Source organism: Podarcis raffonei, chromosome 7 (assembly GCF_027172205.1).
Source record: "Podarcis raffonei isolate rPodRaf1 chromosome 7, rPodRaf1.pri, whole genome shotgun sequence".
In the NCBI taxonomy this organism is placed as follows: domain Eukaryota; kingdom Metazoa; phylum Chordata; class Lepidosauria; order Squamata; family Lacertidae; genus Podarcis; species Podarcis raffonei.
In genome coordinates, this window is record NC_070608.1 from 59,966,254 (window position 1) to 59,970,104 (window position 3,851).

A 3,851-nucleotide genomic window follows, 5' to 3' on the forward strand; every position below is an offset into this window, starting at 1 on the left:
ATATGCTGAACCTACAGTTATGTTTTCAGTATCGGAACTGAGCTGAACTCCCAGACCTATCACACAGAACACACAGAAAACCATTCCTAGTTAGCTTTCTTCAGTTCAGCAGCCTAATTTGTGCAGGGGAAGTTGTTTTGTTTCTGATATTGTTAAAGCAATGGGAATCAAAAACTTTTGAGCACCTGCTGAAAAACACCTTGAAATCCTGATCCACCTTCTGCCCAGGTAACATACTGGTTAAGGTAAACTTTTGAAGAGTAGACCACTGCCAACTATCTCTCTCTTTTCTGCTCTCCCTTTCTCAGAAAAAGAAAAGTAGGGAGAGAAAGAGACAGAAAGAATGAGAGGGATAATGTTCTTTCTTCCATCTAGCAGGTCATTTCCTTGACCTCTAAACAATGTATATTTTTTAAAAACTGGATGATAAAATGGAATTGATGAGATAAAGGGCAAAATGGAGGTGGCTGGGTTTTGTTGTTGTTGAAAGGATACAAAATACAAAAGTGTTGAAAGTGTAGACCATGAAAAGATTTGAATAGAAGCAAATACTTGAATGTGATCATTTGAGAAGTATTTTTAAAAAGCATTCTCTGTGCAGGTATTGTGTACATATTTTTGCAATTAGGGGGAAAATCTCTTTACATATTTAGCAGTGTTTACAATAGAGGGGGAAGAAAGGGTGGCAAATGCTTCAGGGTAAACCTGGTTCTCTAAACTGGCTTTTGTTGTGCCAATGCAAATCACTTAATAATTCATATTTCAGAATACATTAATGCAAATGATAATTTTAGCGAGTGCTTGAATTTTAAGTATGCCATTCAACCCCTTTGTATTTCTGTTTGGGCTTTTCAGGTTCAAATGTTTCGAGCATTATCAACGTTTTTGATAGAACTGTACACAAATGGCCCAGTTCAGGGAAAGGATTAAGCGGCTCCTTTCCTATGGGCCAGATTTAACTAAATAGTTGTGCTAGCAGGAGCCTGTGCAATGAGTCATTCTGAAGAAGGACCCTCTTATCCTAGGGTTACCAGATGTCCCCGTTTCCCAGGGACAGTCCCCTGATTTGCGAATCTGTCTCTGGACAAATTCCATACCTAGAATGTCCCCGGATTTCATCTAAGGTCCCCGGGAAACACGGCAGCGGCAACAGCAGTCTTAGCAGCCCGGAGCCAGCCTGGTAGCGCAGTTGGCTCTGGCTGGCTTCAGGAGCTGCTCACTGCCATGGCGCCCACCATTTTGCCTCACTGGAAGTCCCCATATGATGGTGGTGAAGGGGCTCTAAGATGCAGCTTCCGGTCTGCCTCCACCTTCCCTGACCCCAGCAACTAAGCTGTGAAGGGAGGCTTCATGCTGCCTATCAGAGCAGCTGTGATCCCAACTCCTACTTGCGTGCAAGCAGGAGTGAGGTGGGGATCTCTCAACTGTGAAGGGAAGCTTCAGGCTGCCTATCGGAGCACTCAAGCAGCTATCCCATGCCTGGGAGGGCACCCTCCGTGCCGCGCCATGCCCCCCTCGGGAACTCGCCTGTCCTGGGCAGTGTGGGCATATGTTCCACCACTGGGTAGCAGAGACTCACCGTACTAGGTGCTTGAGTGAGCTGATGACTGGTGGTGCTGGTAGCAGCCACAGGATAAACAGCCAATCATGTGGTGAGCATCGGGCAAGGGGCGGGGAGAGCATCACTGCTAGACCTCATCCGCTGCATTAGGGAGGAAGCCACATTAGAAGAGTCTGCTGATCAGGCCAATGGTCCATCTTAGGCCAAGATCCTGTTCTCACAGTGGCCTATGGGAAACGCTCAAGCAGGACCTGAGCACAAGAGCAGTCTCCCTTCCTGCAACTGCTATTCAGACACATTACTGCTCTCCCTCCACAGTCAGAGCACACCCATCGTGGCTACTACATTGCCAGCATGCTGCCTTGCCCCCACAATTGAGGGGACCAGTGCCATGCAACGTGCGCAAGTGATGTCAGCATGTACACAACGTGCCGATATCATGCACACACGGCGTGCGGCGTGCTTGTGCTGTGCATGCACACCATGCAATGTGCTGGTATCAGTCGTGTGCATTGCACGACATGCTGGCATGTGCCATGCCACAGACATGCCACACAGGCTGTGCGATTAAGGTGAGCATGTCGTACAATGGATCCAGCTACTGTGGATTTTGGGGGAGCCCTGCCTCCCCAGATGGCACCTAGGGTGCATTGTAACCCCTACATTGGACACAGTGGGAATTACTTCCGAGGAAACCTGTCCAGGTTTTTTCCGTCAATCTCTCCAAAGTGAACCTTTTCCCACTTTAAAGAAACAGTTGCACTCGCTCATTTTAAGGAAATCCATTTAAAAGAAAATGGCAAGCAAATAAATAGATAACAAAGAAATGAAAACAATTTGTTATAAATGGATATTGCAACCTGGGGACATAAGTACGTCTGGCTGTTGGAACATGTATCTTTCGCCTTTAAAACATTGCTAGGCGCATAAAACTTTTCACAACGGTGTTGTATTGGTCAATGCATCGCTGTAAGAAGGTGCTTTGTATCTCGGAGGTAGCATAAGAGCCATTAGATGTGGGTGTTGCTATGGTAACTGCTCTTTTTTTTAATTGAATAGCATAGTAAGTAGTCTTGTAAAACCCACCAACCCAGAACTTGCGAGTGCCCGAAGGCAGCTTTAATTCAAGCACCTTCTCTTCTTTTTGTCTTTCTTTTTCATTCTTTCAGATGTTCCGAAGCTTTCCAGACACCTTTAAAAAAAGATAAGAAAAGAAAAGAAAGCTACTTGCTTTTGAGGCCATCTGACATTGAAATCTCTGCCCTGCTGTCTCGAACACAGGGCTGGCGCCACAGAGGATGAATGAGGAAAGAGTCCTGTTTTCCCCAACATCACTCCAATGAAATTGTTCAGGGCTACAAAGGATTCCCAAACTCTCACCGTTTTAGCTTGACACTTATTTTAAAGGTTTTCTAACATTTTTTTAAAAAAAACAACAACAATAGCCAACCTTCCTTTCTTCTTTTCTGGCTTTTACAAGAGGCACAATAGCATTCTCATCCAGTTCACAGGATTAGACATCTTTATGAAACAGCCAAGGGGTCAGCCCAGCTCTGGATTGAGCTGAGGATTCATTACCTGGAAAGTCAAGGCATAGCTAGAAGTCAAGTCAATGATGTGATTAGCAGTCGCGTGGGAGGTTTTTAAAACTTAAATTGGAGACTTCGACAGGGGCCAGTATTGCCACCATGCAGGGAAGGCGGGTCAAAAGTCCTCTTGCACCATAATTAGGCTACTAATGGGAGTTTTTTCCTTAATGCCAATCATCATATGGGGCTGATTTTTACCAGAATTACCAATGAGAAGGGGAGGTTTAAACCTGCTCTCCCCACAGGCCAATAACACCACCACCCAGTGGCATAGCATGGTTTGCCAGTGCCCAGGGCCACACAGAGGAGGTGGGTGGGAAATGGATGGAATACTCATGTGCATTCTACTACCTAACAGCGTCTACATCACCCAGGAGATCGCAGCCACAGAGGTAAGAAAAGAAGAGTAGTTCCATTCTCTGGAGAGGCCACTTCCTGATTCACATGGAGAAACCATTTTCAGTGAAGCCCAGCAACAGAAGCGTACCACTGTATTGAGGCAGCATTCTCTCCTGGGCAATCTTCCAGGGGCCACATGGCAGTGGTGGGTGGGATCACAGGCAAAACTGGGCAAAACAATGAATGTAAATTTTGCTTTGGTACTGCAGGCTAATTTTGTCACACACCCCTCTCTGTTCTCCAGCCAGGGAAGGAAGAGGTATTAAAGACACATCCCAGCCAGGGGGAAACAGGCATGAAGG

The 3,851-nt window shown here is 46.1% G+C and overlaps 1 long non-coding RNA gene across 1 annotated transcript; it reads right to left on the minus strand.

Annotated features, from left to right (window-relative positions):
- Nucleotides 1–2,491: 2,491 nt before the first annotated feature.
- Nucleotides 2,492–3,619, minus strand: LOC128416895 (uncharacterized). Its single transcript, XR_008331339.1, has 2 exons — nt 3,140–3,619; nt 2,492–2,753 (listed from the first exon to the last, which is right to left on the minus strand). It is a non-coding gene; the product is annotated as an uncharacterized LOC128416895 (long non-coding RNA).
- Nucleotides 3,620–3,851: the final 232 nt, after the last annotated feature.